The sequence below is a fragment of the Nomascus leucogenys genome, chromosome 6 (genome assembly GCF_006542625.1).
Source record: "Nomascus leucogenys isolate Asia chromosome 6, Asia_NLE_v1, whole genome shotgun sequence".
In the NCBI taxonomy this organism is placed as follows: Eukaryota; Metazoa; Chordata; class Mammalia; order Primates; family Hylobatidae; genus Nomascus; species Nomascus leucogenys.
This window is the reverse complement of record NC_044386.1, coordinates 14684415-14706456: the sequence shown is the minus strand read 5'-3', so window position 1 is coordinate 14706456 and position 22042 is coordinate 14684415. Positions and strand designations below refer to the sequence as shown.

General features: G+C 41.1%; 1 protein-coding gene and 1 long non-coding RNA gene across 2 annotated transcripts in view; one reads left to right on the top strand and one right to left on the bottom strand.

Moving 5' to 3' along the window:
* The window catches only part of FBXL7 (F-box and leucine rich repeat protein 7), a 438367-nt gene that overhangs the window by 322112 nt on the left and 94213 nt on the right, over positions 1–22042 (bottom strand). The window lies entirely within an intron of this gene.
* On the top strand, positions 714–13385 carry LOC105738696. Its single transcript, XR_001114542.2, has 3 exons — positions 714–740; positions 8378–8564; positions 13215–13385. It is a non-coding gene; the product is annotated as an uncharacterized LOC105738696 (long non-coding RNA).

The following is a 22042-nucleotide window of genomic DNA, read 5'->3' as shown; positions in this document are numbered from 1 at the left end:
CAAATATGATAACAATCTCTTTTTGGCATAAATGTGAATAAGAAAGTACATGTGGGGAACACATCTGCATTAATTTTTTATTTGCAACTATAAATTATGCATTTCTCAGTAAAGGAAATAAGCAAAGAATAAGGCATAATCAGAGGGGCAAGAGCCTGCTAACTCCAAATAGCTGCATCACATCAAAAAATGAATTCCCTGCTTTAATAGGTCCTCCTTCAAAAACAAAACACAACAAAAAACATTTCATTTTTCTAATGCAGCGGTTCTCAACTGGACATGATTTTTCTGTTCAAGGGGACATTTAGCAATATCTGGTATCATTTTTGGTTGTCACAAGTAAGCCAGGAGGTGCAACTGGCATCTAGTGGGTGGAGGACAGGCATGTTGCTAAACAAAATGAACAGGGCGGCCCTGACAAGAAAGAATTATCCAGCCCAAATGTCAATAGTACCAAGGGTGAGAAGCCCTGGTCTAAATAATCTTAGCTCAAGGCTGAGTTTCTACTCTTCTAACCTTTAATATAATCATATACATTAATATTACTAAACATTCTTCAAATGTCACATGAAAGTCTGTAAATATGAACCACACTCTACTGCCCAGTGATGGAGAAACCTACTGACTGTGGTGGGCAGATTCCTAAGACGCCCTCATGGTATCCACGTCCGCATCATCTCCTCCCCCTTGAGAGTGGACTGAACCTGTGACTGGCCTCTAACCAACAGGCTATGGTGAAGGTAAGGCATTTTGCAGTTGTAAAGTCCCTAAGAAGTTAACTGAATTAATGACAAGGGAGATTATTCTGGGTGGGCCTGACCTAATTAGGTGAGTACCTTAAAAGAGGGCCTGGAAGAGAGAGACCCTTCCTGCTGTCTTTGAAGCAGCAAGCCCCCGTCAGTTCTACAGCTACAAGGAAATGAGTTCTGCCAACAACCAAGTGAGCGCTGAAGAGGACCCTGAGCATCAGAGGACAGCCCAGCCCTGGCCAATGCCTTCATTGCAGCACTGTGAGACCCGAACAAAAGATCCAGCTAATGCAGTTCAGAATTCTGATTCCAGGAAACTGTGGAATAATAAATGCTCCTATATTAAGCTGCTAAGTTTGTGGTAATGTTTTTATTCAGCAATAGAAAGCTACTGCTGGACGGGCGCAGTGGCTTGCGCCTGTAATCCCAGCACTTTGGGAGGCCGAGGCACATAGATCACTTGAGGTCAAAAGTTCAAAACCAGCCTGGCCAACATCATGAAACCCCATCTCTACTAAAAATAGAAAAATTAGCCAGGCGTGGTGGCACACGCCTGTAATCCTAGCTACTCGGGAGTCTGTGGCAGGAGAATCACTTGAACCCAGAAGGCGGAGGTTGCAGTGAGCCAAGATTGGGCCATTGCACTCCAGCCTTGGCAACAGAGTGAGAGCCCATCTCAAAAAAAAAGAAAATAAAAGAAAGGAAAGCAAGCTATTGCTAATGACCAACTAGTTATAGCACAGATGAATTCTTTTTGCTCCACAAGTGATGATCAAAACTCTGACGTGCAGCTGAGAAACATCATTTTCCAACAGTCTTTTCTTCCCAGTGGTAAATGCAATGAACTGAATGTTTGTCCTTCCAGAATTCACATGTTGAAATCCTAACCCCCAAGGTGATGGTATAAGGAGGTGGGGCCTTTGGGAGGTGGTTAGGTCATGAGGACTCTGCTTAGTGCCCTTATGAGACATCCCACAGAGCTTCCTTGCCCCCTTCTGCCACATGAGGACACAGTAGAAGACTGTTTATAAAGCAGGAAGTGCATCCTCACCAGACACTAAATCTGCCAGCACCTTGATCTTTGACTTGTCGGTCTCCAGAACTGTGAGAAATACATTTCTGTTGTTTATAAGCCCCCCGGTCTATGGTATTTGGTTATAACAGCCCGAATGGACTAAGACAGTACAGAACTCTAGTTAGGTGGCATAAACTTACAGTCTAAATTCATACAGAGTAGAACTCCTTAGACTTTGGAGTTTTGTTTGCTTATGATGAAAGTCACCGAACAATCTAGGCTGACTGTTAATATCACTTGAGAAGGGAATGGCTCAGGTGATATTACCCATGGGAATATCAAGGAACTCAGAAAAATGGCCATCATTTCCTCTCACTATCGCCCATTGCTCATTGGGACTTAGGCTCTGAACAAATCTGTTAATCCCTTTGTCCCCACCCCTTCCACAACCTCCACCCTCAGAGTTAACCAAAACAATGCAGCAATTCTCCATTTGTTTTTGCCTAACCAGCCTTTGTGGCCTGGCAGCTGTGGCCATTTATCTGCCATGGTTCATCTTTGGAAGTGGGTTGACATGGCAGACTGGGCACCTGGTTAGAAGTATGTCCACCTGGCCTCCGACCCCAGTCTGCCACTCCCTTGCTTTCTGCCCTTTGACATTCACTTCTCACTCTGCAGGCCTAGTGTCCGTATCTGGTAGGGGAAATTCCTGGAAAAATGATTCCTACCAGCTCAGTCTATAATTCTTTGAGTCCATTACTTTACTCCTCAAATCTCTGTAATCCAAACTACTCCATTTAATAAGGCAAATAACATTATTGTGCAACACCAATATGTAGACTTAAATTATTTTTATTATATTGTTGCTTAGTGATGCGCAAATGGAAAGCTAGAAATAAACTCCATATGCTCTAGCTCTGATTCAACAATAAAACTAAAACAAAATAACAAATTAAATGCAAAAACAATAAAATCCATAACACTCAAATTAACAGCATTAGTTTAACATGATTGATGATGTTATTTTGCTGAGATTAAACTGTCTTTCAAAATTTCAATACAGTACTCGCTGCTAAAGCCAATGTTCTCTTGGTTTTGGCATGCACATGCCCACTCCAGGCTGCGTGAGGACTCAACCTGCATATCACCTTCCTCTACTAGAACTCAGGGAACCCTTCCCTCCTACAAAGAGATGGCATCATGTGGCCTTCACTGAGTCTGACTGTATCAGGCACATTTTTAAGACTGCTCTTTTATTGCTTATCCATCTACAAACATTGGAGTAGAGCGCCTTCCTTTAAACATGGGGAAACTTGGACAATATAACTCATGGCAGGACTCTCTTATAAAGGGGAACCAGTACACAGTTATTCATTATTTTTAAGATTATCATGAAAATGAAAGCACAAAACAACAAATTTCAGAGAAAATTCTCAGACGCACGTGAGAACATGTGTGCTGATCCCTCAAAGGGCTGCAAACTGCAATTTAAAAATTGCTTGTTTATGAAGAAAGAGTATAAGGTTGAGGAAACAAATAATAATGTTATTTATAATAATAGCTAACACTAAGTGCATATGTTTCATTGAGCGCTCTAATGCTTTACACGCTTTCTCTTATTAAATAGTCATTACGCCCGATGACAGTATTTCTCAATCATTTTCTCATTATTTTACCCTCCAAGGAAACTGTTTACACTTTTTTTTTTTCCTAACTACCCCACCCTCAATGAAATCGCAACACCACAGATATACTGTATATCTCTTATGTACTATGTATGTGATTCTGCTTAATACATTGTTTCTTGGTAGGGTGGATTGTGTCCCCTTAGGAGCAATATCACCACCATTGAAAATCTATGTCCTTTGATAAGTAAAACTTTTTAAAATGCATGAGAATTTAATTAATTAAGTAATTAAGGAAATCAAGATTTTGTTTTTATTTTTGCTTTTTTTTTTTTTTTGAAATGGTGTCTCACTCTGTTGCCCAAGCTGGAGTGTAGTGGCACCATCACAGCTCACTGCAGACTAAACCTCCTGGGCTCAAGTGATCCTCCTGCCTCAGCTTCCCAAGTAGCTGGAACTACAGGCATACCACCACACCCAGCATTTTTGCTTTTTTTTTTTTTTTTTTAATAGAGATGAGGTCTCATTATGTTGCCCAGGCTGGTCTCAAATTCCTGGCCTCAAGCAATCCTCCCACCTTGGCCTCCCAAAGTGCTGGCATTATAGGCAAGAGCCATCATGCCTGGACAATACAGTTGATTCTCATAACTCGAGATATTTAGGTTCTATAAAGTAACCATAAACACTAAATTAGCAAATCATTGCCCCAAAGGGAAACAGAGTTAGGTTCCTGAGAGCCTCTGCTCACATTTTTATGAATTGATCAATACATCAATTTGGTTTTTGTGTGTTTCTATTTAAAGACATCTTATTTAATACATATTATTGATGCATTGTCACGGAACTCAATGCCAATGGAACTGTAATTCATGTCTGAGCAAAGCTTATCTGACACATGTTGGCAACATCACAGCCCTCTTGCACTTAGGAACACTATGTAGCTCTTCAACACTACACTTGGGGGTCATCTTAATGAAAACAGCAACAAAAAGTACAAAAAGCAGAAAAAAAAAAAGTGGCAACAAATGGACCCCAAAAAGAACACTGCATAGTAGGAGAGCTGAAACAGGAAGGCAGAGTGTCACCTTGCTCAGCCTTATCTGGGAAAGTGTGCATTGCACAACCCAAATTTTTCACCACTCTGCATGTATTTGTGAGTGACCCTAAAAGTGCCTCAAGGACTAATTTGGTGATTACATAAATTTTAGCAAGTAGGCAAATTCTCAAATACAAAATCCACAAATAATGAGGACTGACAGTGTGTCATCTTGTATTACATGTGATTTTGCAGCTTGCGGCCCGCTTACATGTAGACGGGGATAGGTAGCATGGAGGATCTGGAGTGAAGAGGCCTGGGTTTATATCTGGATTAGCCAATTATTAGTTTTAGGCAAATTAATAGACCCTCTCTATTGTAGTTTCTTTAGTTTCTTCAGCTGTAAATGGGGCGGGGTGGAGGGTCAATTCCTGCCTCGTAGGGTTATTGTGAAAATTAAATAAAATAATTCAGTTTGAGTACTTAGAGTAGTGTGAGCACCTAGAAATACCCAACAAATCTTTGTAGAAAAATAATTCCGTTTCTGTACTTAGGATATTGTAAGCACCTAGGAAATAACCAACAAATCTTTGTAGAATGAAGTTCCTATGTTGGATACCATGATATGCTCTTCTGCCCTGCTTCTGGAAGCAATAACCATCTCCTTGTTGAGTTCAAGTGGAGAGGGAGGCGGGAGGGTGGTGCTCAGAGAAGAAATGTTACAGAAGGATTTCAGAGGGAAAAACCAAGGGGAATATTCAGCTTCTAATATTCAAAAGCAGAAATCTGCAGTATGATGACATTCTTGCAAGTCAAGCTATTGTCTCAGGAAGGAACTGCCTACATTCTCAGCCCCTTTAGAAAATCAAGAGTGAGAATGTCAGATTAGACCCTGGAGTTGTACATACGGAAAGTCCAGATAAGAGGGAGGTGGTGTGAAGAGCACAGGAAGCCACCCTATGGTGACACTGGAAACGACCAGGGGCAAGAGAGGCACAGGAGGGGAGCAGCCAGATTGGACTTCGGTTTCCCTCTCTGGGATTCTTCTGAGAAAAAAGAGGGTATGTTGGATAAGGGAGAGAGAGATGGTTTGGCTGGGTCCCCACCCAAACCTCATCTTGAATTGTAGCTCCCAAAATTCCCACATGTGCTGGGAGGGACCCCTGGTGGAAGATAACTGAATCATGGGGGTGGTTTCCCCCATACTGTTCTTGTGGTAGTGAATAAGTCTCACAAGATCTGATGGTTTTATAGGGGTTTTCCCCTTTCACTTGGCTTTTATTCTCTCTCTTTCCTGCTGCCATGTAAGACATGCCTTTTGCCTTCCACCATGTTGTGAGGCCTACCCAGCCATGTGGAACTGTGAGTCCATTAAACCTCTTTTTCTTTGTAAATTACCCAGTCTCAGGTATGTCTTTATCAGCAGTGCAAAAACAGACTAATACAGAGAGCAACTCTAGAGGCTGTAAAATTGCTGTCACCTCACTCCCTATGCTAAGGGATGCCGCAGAGCACCTGCCCTCAGACTGCTCAGCCAGCAGCTAGAACGATGGCTACATCAAGCTGCCGGGTAGCACAGTCTAGCTCAGGGCAGTCTTCACTGCAGCTTCTGGAGTCACCTGGATTTCATGGGGACACTGACATGACCACAACTCAAGGAAAGTCTGTTGGGGTCTTGCCTTAGGGAGTCAACACAGTGGAGTGAGATGCTTCTATTAGCCACAGGAAGAGAGCAGATTGCCATGTCAGGGCCAACTGGGAGGCACAGTCAGACCTTGGCATTAGGAAACAATAAGAAACACTGGCACAGTGATAGACCGAATGAAAGGATGCTTGACTAGAATAAAGGACCAGCACATTCACTCACAAAAGACACTCTACTACCAGCAATAACTAAGCTGTGCTGGTTTTAAAATATGTCCACAAATTCTTTGGCATTCCCACTTCAAAGGCTGAAGCCTCATTTCCCTCCCCTTAAATGGAGAAAACTCTGGGGGTTGAAACTGTGCCTCAACCTGCCCTTCAGGTGGCTCTGATTCATCAAGTGTGAGAAGCAGGCAGTGGCTGGACCTCTCCATTAGCTGTACTGAGAACCCAGGATGATGCAGGTGAAATGCGCAGTCCAGTGAGTAGCATACTAAGGAGTGTGTAATAAACATCAGCCACTGTTATATCACCCATCAAGGCTGCCTGCTTCGTGTGAAATTGGAGTGATGGGGGATCTGTGGTTTGCAGTGTTAAACAGCATTGTTTCTGGAGGCAGAGCTGGGTTCAAACCCCACTTCAACCATTTCCACGCCACACATATGCTCATGTGCAAGTCTGTCAAACTCTAAGTCTTGTTTCATTGCCAGTAACACGGGGATAAAAACCTTTCACCTTCTGTAAATGGGTATCATACGGCCCATACTTTGATGTCTGTATCAGTCAAGGTTCTCCAGAGAAACAGAACCAATGGAGGTTACATATGTGTATGTGTATGCATGTGTGAATATATATATGATTTTTTAAGCTTGAATTGTTTACACAATAGTTGGGGCTGGCAAGTTTGGAACCTGTGGGTTATACCAGCAGGCTGGAAACTCAGGCAGAAGTTGAGCCTGCAGGTTTGTGGCAGAATTTCTTTTTCCCAGTAAACCTCAGATTTGCTTCTAAGGTCTTCCAGTGACTGGATGTGGCCCATCCATATCATTATTTTCAGAGATAATCTCCTTTACTTAAAGTCCACTGATTGTCGATGTTCACCACCTAACAAAATACCTTCACAGCAATATCTAGATTTGTGTTTGATTAAATACTTGGTACTATAGCCTGGCCAAGTTGACACATAAAACTAACCATCACAGCAACCGTCCCACATGGATTTAAATTCCATAGCTACCACTTCCAAGCAACATGCCCAGGTGAACATCTCTCAAACTTTCCAAGCACTGTCTCAACCATAAAATGAAGATATGCACACGCAAACAAAAGACAGCCATTACCTCTACCAAAAACGGGGAGGACATTACCCACCCTGCAGGGTTTGGGAGAGGCTGCTATAAGAAAAAAATGAACCCTGGCAGGTAAAGCATGAAACCATGACCAATGCCTGTGAGAACCCACCCTGTGAGTTATTAATATTGACCCATTATTTCAATTTATATCATAAACTAAGAAATGAAATTTAAAATAATTTTACTATTACATAAATGATAAATATTATATAAGCACATAAATCATACATAATTTAAATATCCAGAAAAAAATCCGCTCTAACTGCTTTACATACATGAAAGTTTATTTGGTTATTTGACCAATAGCTAAACCCCCATTAGGGGCCATTAGTACATTGGAACTGTGCTGGTCGGATTTGGTAAAGTAAAATTTTGTGCTTTCTTTAATTTCCTCGCAAGTGGGCTAAAGGCCCAAAGGAAGACAAATGAACAAACAATTAGGTATCAAATACAAATAAACATCAAAGCAAGGGAAAATGAACACACTAAGTTTGGTAAATGTTATCTGTAACAGGCTAATATATACACATACAATTCTGAGCCACTGAAATCAGTCGGTGGATCGATAATTTTGGTCAAATGGGACACACTATTAACTCAGCAATGCTAGCAGAAGAATGTCCTGGTTTTTTCTTCCTGTCATGCATTCCTTTGGGCTGTCTGTTAGAGCGTGCCAGGTTTTCCTAATGTTTGAAGATAATGTTCATTTAATGGGGAGTCCTGTTAGTGAGGGACTTTAACTTTCTTTTAATTTAAGAATTCCCATAGGTACTACGCAAAACTAAGTTTCTTCTCTATTCTCATTTCTAGTGCTCAAGACAGTTAATTTATTAATATTATGACACAAGCAAGATAAAGGGTGTAACAGAAAACAAATCAGTGGGGTCGTATGCTTACCAACACTCTTAAGATTCTAAGACATCTCTTGCAAAACCGATTCATGATATCTATTCCAGATCATACGCACTGCATTGGTCACACAGATTACAGCTGCAGACTTCTAACATGAAATCCACACACAAGTACACGGACCCACGTGGAGGCCTAAGCCCCTTATTTCCTGCTTCTCTCCACTGTCTTGTTTTCAAGCAGCTGCTGGTGTACCATGAGAACCTGACTTAATACTAAGTGTCCATACCAAAGGTAAGGGAATTTTTTTCAAGATCTCAGAATCAGATCAAGGGAACGGTGGGTCATATTTGTGCATTGAATTCACTGTTATTTTCCTGACTGGTATCTTGAAATAATTTATCTTCTTTGATCCACAATTCAATGTCTGTCCCTACAGCATAATATAACATCGGTTATCTCAAACAATGATCTGGCTTAATTCCTGGCCAAGGTGCATATTAGTTTTTGGAAAGAAACTGAATACATATTGTAAAAGTGTATTAGCTCTTTCAAGCCAAAGGGGAGTGATTAAATAGATGACTTCTCCAGGGGTGGAGGCCTTCAAGTGGGGCAAGATGAGGAGGCAGAGAATCCTAAGCACTCTGCTTCATTTTCTTGTGAGCAAAAAACATGAGACAGTGTCCTTTGTTTTTGCTTCTGGTATTCTTTGTTCCACCCGGCAAAGATTAGAAGCAGGGGCTGAGGAAAGAGAGCAGGAAAGGAAACAAAACAGGAGGGAAACTGCTAAGTCATGTTTTCCTTTCTTCCTTTCAAGCCACTGAATGTCCTAACTGGTACTTTCTTTACACTGAATGTCCTAACTGGTACTTTCTTTATACCAAACCATCTAATAAAGGGCATCAGGGCCACTGAGCAAGATACCCATGTCTATAACTGGAGTGATCCAGGATGCAGTCCACAGATGAATTCTTTAAAATCGCTATAAGCCATGACCTCATTGCCTACACAGAGTGGAGAATTCCCACCACAGCTATTGTCTTGCTATGTCACTGTGCTGATGCAAGCATGAGAATATACATAATCATACACACATACATGTACATTGTGTGTGTGTGCACGTGTATGTGTGTTCTGCTAGAGTCACAGCATGAAGACATGATAAAGGCCTTCTAGGATAACGGGTCAGAGTTAACCTCTAGAAAGAAACCTCTAGAAAGAAAACTGATCAAAAAAACCTATAAAATAGAAAAAAAAAAGATAGCCCTCTAGTGAGGTAGCATTATTTCTAAGGATGAACCAAAACCTTCATAAGAATAACCATGCCATGTTACACATGGGACCAACTAAGTCAATTTTATCAGCCTCTTCTTTTTGTAATGTTAAAATAATTGACAGATAAAAATTACATATTTAAGGTGTATTATGTGGTAATCAGATATACACATATATTTTACAATGATTGAGCACATACTTCACATTAGCACTTGACTTCGGACAGGGTCTCTTCCCCTAAGATGCTGTCATTCTACTGGGTTTATGTCCAGTCTAAGAAGGCCAAGGACATATTTTACCATTTGCTCCATTGCCAAATGACAAAGTGAAGCCACCATTCAGAAGGAAGATCTGGTTCAGGGTGCTTGCTATTTTTAATTTTTTTAAATTGTGGTAAAATGTACATAACACAAAATTTGCCATTGTAATTTTTGTAAGGATATAATTCAATGGCATTAATTACATTCATAATGTATGCAACCATCTTCACTATTTCCAAAATGTTTTCATCACCCCAAAGAAGGTCTCTGTAACCATTAATAACTCCTCATTCCTCCCTCCCCTAGCCCCTAGTAACGTCTAATCTGCTTTCGATCTCTATGAATTTGCCTGTTCTAGATACAAGTGGAATTACACAATATTATTTCTTCTGTGTCTAGCTTATTCCACCTAGCATAATGTCTTCAAGGTTCACCCACATTGTTTCATCTATCCATGTTTCATTCCTTTTCATGGCTGAATAATATTCCACTCTGTGTGTATACCATATTTTGTTTATTCATTCATCTGCTGATGAACACTTGGGGTGCTTCCATCTTTTGGCTATTGTGAATGCTGCTGCAATGACAGAGTGCTGGAATTTGACTGCTTGTGGTTTTTCACTTTTGAACTTCTACTGCTTGTTGTTTCCAGCTGAAATCAGATCCAGCTCTGTGGCTAGAGCAGAGAACAAGGCACACAGCAGTCTTCCAGGAGAGAAAGGAGACAGTCCCACTGCTGAGTCAGCAACTGCCCTGCTGCAGCCCCAGGATAGGCAGAGAGCTTGGGTTTAGGGAAAGGATTCCACCGAGTATAGTGTTACCTCTGAGCAGGGCTGTACGGCCAGTGCTACTGGCCAAAGTGAATTCAGAACAGCAAAGCAGCAGATGTCACAAATGCTAACAGAGCAGATGCAGATCACAGGATCCCTGCACACACCTGCTGCAAAGCCCCCCTCTTCAACAGCCAGTGGATGCCTAGGGGATTCCCCTTCTTGCCTAAATGGGGACTCACTACTTTCTCTGTGGGAAAGGCCAGAGCTGCAGCCTCAACTGAGATGGATAGAGCCAGAAGGACTGTCCCACTCAACACCACACAAGCAAAACGAAAATGTGAAATGGAAATTCCTATTTTAACACATACAGGGCCCTGAAGCATAGAAATCATTTAAGTCGATTTAGCTAAAAGCTAAGCAGAGAAAGAATTAAAAAGAAGTCATCTGTTGGGCATGGTGGCTCAGGCCTGTAACCCCAGCACTTTGGGAGGCCGAGGTAGGCGGATCGCTTGAGGTCAGGAGTTCAAGATCAGCCTGGCCAACATGGCGAAACCCTGTCTGTACTAAAAATACAAAAATTAGGCAGGTGTGGTGGCACATGCCTGTAGTCTTAGCTACTCCAGAGGCTGTGGTATGAGAATCTCTTTAACCCGGGGGGTAGAGCTTGCAGTGAACCAAAATCGCGCCACTGCATTCCGGCCTGAGGAACAGGGCAGGACTCTGTCTCAAATAAAATAAAATAAAAGTTATCTAAGTTGATCAGCAATCATTCCACATACCAACTTTTTATTGGTGGAGAAGGGTTTTCTTAAACAAAAATCTTAATTAAAATCAATCCATTGTGCATTATTCCTAGAGGATGTAATAGCTAATAATAAAAAGAGGAAAAGAACATGACTTTCACACAGTTCTCCCTTTTATTTTTTTGGAGATAGAGTATTACTCTGTTGCCCAGGATGCAGTGCAGTGGTACGATCTCGCCTCACTGCAACCTCTACCTTCTGGATCTCAGCTTACTGCAACCTCTGCCTTCCGAGTTCAAATGCTTCTTGTGCCTCATCCTCCTGAGAAGCTGGGATTACAGGCATGCGCCTTATGCCCAGCTAACTTTTGAATTTTTAGTAGAGACAGGGTTTTGCCATGTTGGCCAGACTGGTCTCAAACTTTTGGCCTCAAGTGACCCACTTACCTCAGCCTCCCAAAATGCTGGGGTTACTGGCATGAGCCACCGCACCTGGCCCCACGTGTCCTCTTAAACCCAGAGAAGGTAGCAGAAGGCTGAAAGTCATGTTTTCCTTTCTTCCTTTCAAGTCACTGAATGTCCTAACTGGTACTTTCTTTACACCAAACTATCTAACAAGTGGCCTCAGGGCCACTGAGCAAAATACCCATGTCTATAACTGGAGTGATCCAGGATGCAGTCCATAGATGAATTCTTTAAAATCGCTATAAGCCATGACCTCATTGCCTACACAGAGTGGAGAATTCCCACTGGAGGGCATGGAGCCAGAAGTAAGGCTTGGGCCTGAATTCTGGCTTTACTAACTGGATGGTTGAGCTTGATGAAGTTCCTTTTTGCATACCTCAGTTTCTTCATCTGTAAAATGGGTAATAGTCAAGATAGACGCGTATCATGAGAAAAAAATGAAGTAAATAAGTAAATCGCTTGGAATGGTACACACATAAATAATCAATTAGCTATGAATCATCCTCTCTAATAATATTCTTAATAATTCAATTTAATTCAACAAATACATGCTGAACTTATTGTATGCAAAGGATTATGGTTAGCACTAAAAAAAAAAAAAGACACAATTCATATTAGGCTAGGGAGATAAAGCACAAATAAATGGAATGAAACATAAATGCAGTATGAGGGTGGGCAGTGGCTCCTGCCTGCAATCTCAACACTTTGGGAGGCTGAGGCAGGAAGATCTTTTGAGGCCAGGAGTTCAAGACAATATAGCGAGATCATGTCTTGACAAAAAATATAATTTAAAAAAATTAGCCAGTTGTGATGGTGTGCACCTGTAGTCCCAGCTAGTTGGGAGGTTGAGGCCAGAGGATCACCTGAGCCCCGGTGTTCGAGGCTGCAGTGAGCCATGATGGTGCCACTGCACTCCAGCCTAGGTGACAGAGAGACCCTGTCTCTAAAAAATAAAAATAAATTTCTAAAAATCCAGTATGATTACTTTCAAAATGGGATCCTTAAGTGACATTTTCAAACACTGTTTTATTTTCTTTTTTAAGAGTATTTTATTCTACTTTTTGGGGGGAGGGTAAAGGGACTTGGGATCTGAAGATACTTGTCCAAGGTCAAAGGGTTGACCAACATCCAAACACTACTTTCTTCACAAAACTTCATTATTGTTTAGTATGACTGCTTTTTTAAACACTGGTAATAAAAATATTTAGGTTGATTGGAAACAATCAAGCCTGTCTTCTGCACTTGATGATCAACTCCATGAGGGTAGGCTCCATGTCTGCCTTGTCCCCTCCCAAAGTAGGACTGTGCAGGGTATGTTAAATGTGTTGAAATAAGAGAAGTAACTGCATGAATAAACTAGAAATTTATTCCTAATGGAATATCCCTGGTCCATAACATTTTCTAATAAGCACTATCCCCTCCTTACCAGCACCATTCAAATCTGTACCACCCACCAAGAAACAAGAGCGTTTTTACACAATGGCTACGTGTAGAACCTCCACACTACCTACAGAGTCCCTATGGTGACATGCTATAAAGTCCTCCGTATTTGCTTCCACTAACTGGGTGGTTGAAAATAATAAAAATTTATTATCTGACAGTTTTGGAAGCTAAAAGTCTGAAATCAAGGTGTCATCAGGGCCATGCTCCCTGCAAGGGCTCCATGGAGACTCTGATCCATGCCTCTGTCCTCACTTCTCGTAGTTGCCAGCAATCCTTGGCATTGGTTGGTTTGTGCCAGCAGAACTCCAGGTGCAGCCTCAGTCATCACATGGCTGTCTTCCCTCTGTGTGCCTCTGTGTCTCTTTTCATAAGGACATCAGTCATATTAGATCGGGGGTCACCCTACTCAGTATGTCCCTATCTTAAAATTTATTTTATGTGCAACAACCCTATTTCCAAATAAGGTCACATGCTGATGTTCCAGGAAGGACATACATTGTGGGGTGAGGAGGAGGACATTCTGCAACCCAGCAGATACTCCAACATTATTTTCTGCAGAATTAAATAGCAGAAAATCCTACGCTGAGTCTCTCAAATGATCATTTGTTCAAGTTTCGTTGTATGGCAGTATTATTATGGGTGGAAAATAAAGATGAGCAAGTAAGATTGAATGTATCGTGGAATGCTAGAAATCTCAAAGAGTCCCCCAGCTTGTGAAAAAGCAGGCACTTGGCACCCCAGCATGTCTGGTTTCAAGTCTAAAAGAGCAGGCAATATGTCACTAAAGGTACCAGGGCAGAGCCTCCCCTTCCCACACACCCACCTACAGGCCTTTAGGCAATTGTGCAAAAGTTAACACAGATGCCAGCTGACACTGAGACAGATGCTGCTGCGGCTGCTGACAGATGGTGCTTCACAGCTGGGTTTCTGAAGAGAGTAATGAGAAGATCAGAGCGCTGGATGGGCTAAGGGTACATGCATTAACACAAGAATTTCCATTGTAATACAAATCAATCAAAAGTCATTTTATGCTAATAACATCACTACAATTTGCACCACTCCCAGATCTCAGATTTGCACCAATAACTCCCAGATCTCACCGATCATGAAAAGACTTGTGTCTTGCACAATCTGGATGTATAATAAAAGACCAGTGTTCTTTCTAAAGTTCATTGGTGGTTCTACACAATCTGGGAGCACCTTAGATGCCATGTGTTCATTTCTTGGCATCAAGAGCCTCTGGTGTCAATAAATCCATAACTGCCTCTTCTGAGTCACTCATTCATTCATTCAACGTCCCATGTTACACACAATTCCATGACCAAGCCATCTCAGCCATAAAGGTTATTTCTTGCAGGATTTTGGGAGTAGGGAAACAGTGGAGAAAATACTAGTATTGCCTTTCAACAGAGAATGTAGTGAAAAGAGAGGCAGCATTATCCTTTGAGTCTGTGTGGCTGTATGTGGCTCAACCCCAGCAAAAGACAGACAGACAGTTATAGACCTTTGTGCCTTACTGTCACTCATTTATTTTTGAGGGTTTTCATACAAAGCATATTTACCTTATCACTGAAGATCAGTCTAAATTAGCGAAAATTCTGAACAATAAATTTTAAAAGGCATTGATTCTCCTCCTTTCATGCATGGCATAATCCTATCAACAGTATAAGAAAAAAAGGGATTATATATTTAAGATCTTAATCTTATTTAATGCAAAACAATTTTAAGATCCCGGTAAGTTTCCCACCTCTCATTGCCCATTTATCAAAGAATCATAAGCAAAAGTTGACTATCAAAATTCTGTATCAAGAAATGAGAAGGTTCAAACAGTCCTTTTTGGTAAAGAGAATTATAACTGAGAAATAAAAATAAAATTCTAAGGCCCCCTACCAAATGAACAGACCCCCACTCTTGGTCAAGGGGACTCCAGAAAAACCTTGGAAGCTGATTTCCCAGCCGTGACAGGAAGGGAGGGTGGGCGTGCCTTGTTATACCCCTCCCTCACTTTCTTCCCCAAGGGTTAAAAGAGAAATAAACCTTTTCAAAAGACAGCATTATTCACAATAGCAAAGACTGGGAACCAACCCAAATGTCCAACAACGATAGAATGGATTAAGAAAATGTGGCACATATATACCATGGAATACTATGCAGCCATAAAAAATGATGAGTTCATGTCCTTTGTAGGGACATGGATGAAACTGGAAAACATCATTCTCAGTAAACTATCGCAAGGACAAAAAACCAAACACCGCATGTTCTCACTCATAGGTGGGAATTGAACAATGAGAACTCATGGACACAGGAAGGGGGACATCATACTCTGGGGACTGTTGTGGGGTGGGGGAAGGGGGGAGGGACAGCATTAGGAGATATACCTAATGCTAAATGAGGAGTTAATGGGTGCAGCAAACCAACACGGCACATGGATACATATGTAACAAACCTGCACATTGTGCACATGTACCCTAAAACCTAAAGTATAATAAAATAAAATAAATTTTAAACTAAAAAAAAAAAAAAAACAAAAAAACACAAAAGACTGCACCACTGATATCAACCAACTGCCTGACGGTGCCCCTCCCTTCTGTGGTTCTGATAATCCAATCCACCAGCATTCCTTCCTGATAAGAGACAACTGACCACAGAGTGGTTCTGGCCAGTCTACAGAGGATACCCAGTGAAGGTTTTCATGTCCTCTGCTTCACCTTTTGACAACAGATGGCTGAAAACACCACCCTTGGATAATCCTAATGCTGCCATTTTTTGAACATGGGTCCTATGAGGCAGCATCAATTGAGCATGTGCATGTTTCTCCTTTCGTCAATATTCATGACTGCTCCTATAGCTTATTGAATATGTGTATTTGGCCATCTCATTAAGTATAAATCCCTGTGCTATTCTTCCCACCCTTGACATGTCTGTTTCTGGCTTCTAACCAGAGGCTACGCTTTCCCACCTATCATAATGGCCACCCTGCAGGCTGCAACCCTTTCTGAGAAATAAACCTCTCCTTTCCAAATTTAGGAACCTCGTCATTTTTCAGCTGACATAACAAACAAGTTTTCCTACCACAGAAAACTAAATATAGCTAAAGACTGAAATGCAGAAAGTGAAATCTACAGCTCAATTTCACACTTACTACCTTAATAACTGGGGAGCCCTGAGTAAGCTACCTTAATGCTTTTCAGCATCTATTCCTGTACCTCTGATTGGGGAAAGGAAAACCGGAGAAGATCATCTTCATGACCCATTTCAGCTTTCCGCACTCACATTCTTCACTTCTCTCTGCCCAAAATGTCGTCAACCTTCTAGCAAAACTACAAACCACTTTACAATCCCAAACCATGATCCAAAAAGACCTAAAAGTTAAGAGGAAGAATGGATAAGATAGGGTTTTTAGCCAACTTTCTCCTCCTAAATTGAAATTTTGTGTGTGTTTGTGTGTAACATGTACACACACACACATAAATATATATATATATATGCATACATACATACACGCACATACAAACACACACATATATATCCACATATGTGTATTTCAGCCACCAAAGCATAGCTGGATTATTTCACTGCTGTCTCTTCTCTTTGGGGGTGTGACTTTTGAATTTGAGAATCTAATATGATCTTCTTAGTCCCCAAATGAAGGTCCCAATTTTATTACCTGCTATGTCCCCTAAGACCATCATTATTTTCCTCCCTGTCTCTTCCACTGTCCTTGCAGCAGGAGGCTTCCTTTGGCCCATGGTGGGAAGCTGCAATTCTATTTAACAGGAGTAAAAGTGATCACATCCACCAGTAGGCATCTCTGAGCACAGAGAAACAGAGAAAGTATAAATGGCAGCTACAGAGTACCTCACAGATAACCAGAATCTTTCTACTACTATAATTTGTAGGAAGGAGGAGCTACAAGAGTACACTGAATGCAGCAATTGCTCTCACTTCTGAATCCATTTCATCCCTAACTTTGTGTTGCTGCCACATGGTTGGGTGAGACTGATGTCACCTCTATTCTATCAAGGTTTATTTACCCCAAGCCCATCAACACAGACCCATCCTCATTGCCCAGTGATTGCTCAGGAAGACAAAGAGGGGGAGTGAGGGGCAGATAAATGATCAAAGTTATTCACTGGTAAAGAAAGAGATGCATGCTCTCTTTCTCTCCCTCTGGATATAACCATAGGCCTTGCTGGACGCCATACTCTATTACAAAGGAGAGTCAACAATTTCAATAAAAATGCACATGGCAAAACAATGACAAAAAAAATCAGGTAAGGATATCACTGAGCCATTACCAGTTCAATGGGTCCCAACACCCGTCCTACCACTGGACTTCTGTTATGTGAACCAAGAAAAGACAGTCTGTCTGCTGCACCTGGTGGTAAACGTTGGAACTGCAGCAATTGTATGCTTACCAAAGCTGTATCTCAAATTTGAGGGAAAAAAAGTCCTCATCCTAAAGGTACGATACTTTTTTCCATATGAAAAGAGTATTTTTTAATTTTAGAGACTGACTCTATGAAAGGTTGAATAAGTATAAAGTAATAATTTTGAGAGTGATGGATTGTAACGTTTTAAATAAGCATAACCAAGTAGAAATAAGAAGCATTATACTTAGCCACATGATGAATCTGATAAGGCTGGAAAACAGTTTAATGTACTCTGGGTAATAAACAGATGACCTGGTAGGTCTGTTTCCTCTTTGAAAAACTTTAATTCAGCTTCCACCTATAATCTATGATGTATTTTTCAAAGCTTTATGCATTTTTTAAAAAATCACTCCCCCTAAATTTTGCATTTACAGCCCTTTTATCATATAAATTGCGGTCATAACCTAAGTTAAGGTTTGCAGCAGCCAGTGAAGGGAAAGGTCTGGCTTCTATAAAAGGAGATACATTAAGCAAAATAAATCTTGCTTGAAACTGGAATAGTTCTTGAATATAACAACTTAGGAGCTAATCTCTCTTCTCTTTTGAAAATATAATAGCTTTGCCTTTGAGCCAGAATAGACCAAATAGTCCAGGGATAGCTGTTATTCCTTTTCTCATTCTTTTTCTTGATGTACTGACACTTGATTAATAATTGCAAAATTCCTGAGAATTCTTTTCCCAAACTCTTCTAGCATGAAGGCATCACTTCATCCATAAAGGTGAAGGAAACATTCGAACTACTCTTCCCTCTAGTCTAAAGGAAGAACAGGGCCAGGGATTGAAGCTTTCAATCTACACATTAAAATATTTCTCTTCTCTAGGCCTTCTTCACACACCTTCTTGTAAAACTTTGTTGGAACGTAATTTATAGGCTTTCAACTCATTGAAATGAAAAGAATTTCAGGCATTTGAGATGGTTTTTTTTTTTTTTCCAAAATGATATTATGTAGAGAGATATTTTCACATGTATGGTTTGGGACAGGCAGAATAAGCTTACTGGCTTCAAGATTTATATATCCTTTATAAAAATGAGATGCAATCAAGTATTTGGGCCTAAGTGTTTTCCCTCCTATCCCTGGCACCTATTTTAACATATAGGAAATAGAGGCAAAACCAAATCGCTGTATTTTTATTCTCTGCTCTCAACACAACATAGTTGCTTCTGTGACTTCTGGTCACCAAAATGTGTGCGGATGGTGGTTTCTCCCCACCAACAAGCAAGCAATCAATCAATTCTGCAGCAGATTCTCCAGCTGGGTATCCTAGAATTCAATTCAATTCTGATGCTATCTACCTAAAGATAGTGTCAGATTTTACAGGTTAAGGGCTCAGTCCCACAAGGCTGCCCCCACTTTATATGCCAATCACATGTCCCGCCCACTCATACTTCTAATCAACTGGCTACAAAATGAGGTTTCCATGACCTCCTCCTTGGGTTTGATTAATTTGCTAGGACAGTTCACAGAACTTAGGCAAACACTTACTTAGGTTTACTGGCTCACTATAAAGGATACTGCAAAGGATACAGATGAAGAGATGCACAGGGCGAGGTATGTGGGAAGGGCATGGAGCGTCCATGCCCTCTCTGGGTGCACCACCCTCCAGGAAGTTCCATGCATTCAGCTATCTGGAAGCTCTCCTAGCCCTGTCCTTTTGAGTCTTATGGAGGCTTCATTACATAGGCATGATTGATTTCATCATTAGCCATTGGTGATCAACTCAACCTTCAGCCCTTCTCCCTGCCTTGGGGATTCTGTGCCCAGAATGCAGGGGAAATAAAGTCAGTCTTTTACTCTGGTTCAGGCAGGCACTGCCCTTGTGGGTTTGGAATAGGAACATATGGTATGCACAACTTTGTAAATTTTTTTCTTAATTTAATTCAAGCATTTACTTTTCAAGTGCCTTACCAAATTCTTACTTATTTTTGTGGAGACAGGGTCCCACTATGTTACCCAGGCTTGGTTTGAACTCCTGGGCTCAAGCAATCTCTCCTGCCTTGGCCTACCTAAACTCTGAATTGACATTTATTTTTATTTTAATGTGAAGAAAAGCCATATAAAAAAAGGAGAAAAGAATTAGTGCTGAATAATTACTCATCTATTAAAAACAAAAAAGACTCTATACATACCACACAAAAATGAATTATACCATGCTTTTTTAGTCTAAAGGCAGAATGTACTTTAAAAATGCCTTTTTCTTAGTTATTTCAGAAGCATACCTTAGCCCAGTTTTGGCATGACCATTCATTCTGATTTAACTGGTTTCATGCAATAGAGTCAACAGTCCTTGATTTTACAGACAAGAGTGCTTCATTCTAATTCTAACTGTGTACTTGAACAAACCCCTTAATATCTGTAAGTCTCCATTTTTCCTTTCTGTCATGCAAGAGGATTAGGACTGCAACGTCCCCTTAACTCTTACAGCAGCCCCAATGAGTGTGTTCTGCAATCTTGTTATTTCACCAAATCCCATCTACCTGCTGAGATAGGACCCATGGGACTATTCTCACTGACCTCAGGAATAAACTAAGGTAAGGACTGTATAACTATCCCAGAGCTTGTAAGAAAAATCTCCAGGCATCAGAGACCTCACCACCACGCCACATCATCTCCTTAGATTTTTATTGTAGCCTTGGATGAAAAGCCCAGATGCTAGAATCAATGCACTTCGATCTTTTTGCTACTATCCATCAGCTTGATTTTGGAAAGATGCTTAACTCTCTGCCTCAGTGTTCTTATTTATAAAATGGTGTCCCAGATTTTCTATGAATTAACACATGTAAAGCAACTAGTTTGAGGCTTGGCACATAGTAAGTGCTCAATAAACGTTACCTAGTAATACTGTTGCAAGAGTGCAAATAAATACAGTTGTATAATACTTCCAAATTAAATCCCTCCATCAGCACTGCAATCTAAATAATTTATTCTGAATTAATTATCAAATTAAGGAATTCAGGCCAGATCTCTCCTGGTGCTTCTTTCCTCCCTGTACCTCAGCCGATCTGGTCCGCCTGCAATTCCCCACACTCGTCACATGCAGCACTGCTTCATACCCCTGCTTAGAATGACATCTCTTCCCCTCCCGATCCATTTTCAACTCCTCCACAGCAGCCTTTCTGGGTCTCTGAGATCCCTTCCCCACTTGGAATGTTGTACCATTTACAGTCATTTGGCACTTAACGTAGTAATAATCACAACTGACACTTATAGTACTCTTGGGATTATACTAATTTGTTTTTATGTATATTTTCTCACTGCACTGCATTCCTATCTTCTTACATGCCCTGGGATCATAGTCTTGTACACACTGCAGCTGGCGAAAAGACTACGCGTGGAGCCCATGGGAGAAGTTTACTGATGCTGATGGCAATGTTCTAGATACTGGGAAACAAAAGCAAAAAGGTCAGGGTGAACCTCTTGTCACATACAGGTATTTATTTTTAAATGTAAGGCTGACTAGGATTCCACATCACTATGACAGATGCACAGAGGATCATAGCAAGGCAACTAAACTTAGCAATGGGAATGGACACACAGAGAATCAGAGGAGACAGCATTTCTCCTGCAATCAGGAACTTTTGTAGCATGCAAAGAAGAGAGGTTGTTCTGATATTGTTGTCAGCAATAGCTAGAGTATATGTCACTAGTACAGGTTATATGCAAAGAGCCAGTCTATAACTCTGAAAACCTGATTCCCGGAACATTTCCAGAGCAGTCTGTGAGTCTCTATTTTGGACTGGCCCCTTCTCTAGCAGCAGCCTCTTCAGTTCCCTGAAGCCGTACTGCAGCTCCAATACCAAGGACAAGCCCACTGTCTCCCACCTCCATCCCCAGTGTGAGCTGGTAGTAGCAATCACGCTCCTGTTCCTAGCCCTGGGCGACACACATCAGGAATTCAGACTGTCTGGTGAGATGCCAATGGGTACTCCCATCACTCACACAAAACATACCTCCCTTACCACCGTGTAAGAAATGGAAACACCATTTCAAAGAGTAGTTTTCTGGCCTGGACCGCCCAAGATCAGAACAGATAACTTTTAACCTTTTCAACTGTTTACTTTTCAAATGCCTTACCAAATTCTTGACCTCTCTGACCCACCATGTGTCCGCCCTCCACGTTCAATGAAAAGCCTGGAAAACCAAGATGTGAAACCTCCTGTTTAGCCTTCTCAACCTCATTCAAAAGGACAATATTTCCCTTTCATTGCATGGTGCAGCAGTGGAGACAAATGCTTTAAAAACTTGCCCAATTAATCACTCAAATAAACTCCACCAACAAAAAAATACTAAGTGTCTAATGTATATAGAACATATTGTGAGCACTGGACAAAGTCATTTAGTCTAAGGGAAGAAATGAGTAGAATGAATCTTTAGTATAATGT